This window comes from Microtus ochrogaster, linkage group LG2, assembly GCF_000317375.1.
Source record: "Microtus ochrogaster isolate Prairie Vole_2 linkage group LG2, MicOch1.0, whole genome shotgun sequence".
Taxonomy (NCBI): domain Eukaryota; kingdom Metazoa; phylum Chordata; class Mammalia; order Rodentia; family Cricetidae; genus Microtus; species Microtus ochrogaster.
This window is the reverse complement of record NC_022028.1, coordinates 35,336,814-35,337,170: the sequence shown is the minus strand read 5'-3', so window position 1 is coordinate 35,337,170 and position 357 is coordinate 35,336,814.

Genomic DNA, 357 nt, shown 5'->3' with positions numbered 1-357 from the left:
CCTGTCCTGGAACTAGCTCTGTAGACCAGGCTGGCCTTGAACTCACAGAGATCCGCCTGCCTCTGCCTCCCGAGTGCTGGGATTAAAGGCGTGTGCTACCACCGCCCGGCTACACATGCACACTTTAAAAAACTCTTTAGATTTATGCATATGAATGTTTTACACACGATTATTGTGCTTACCACATGCATACCTGGTGTCCTTAGACAGAGGGGGGTGCCAGATCCTTTGGAACTGGAGTCACAGACAGCTGTGAGTCTGTCTACAGCTGAGTGGTGGGAATTGGCCCCTGATCTTCTCTAAGAACACCTATGCTTTTCTGTTGTTCTGCTTTTGAGACAGGATTTCTCTATGTAA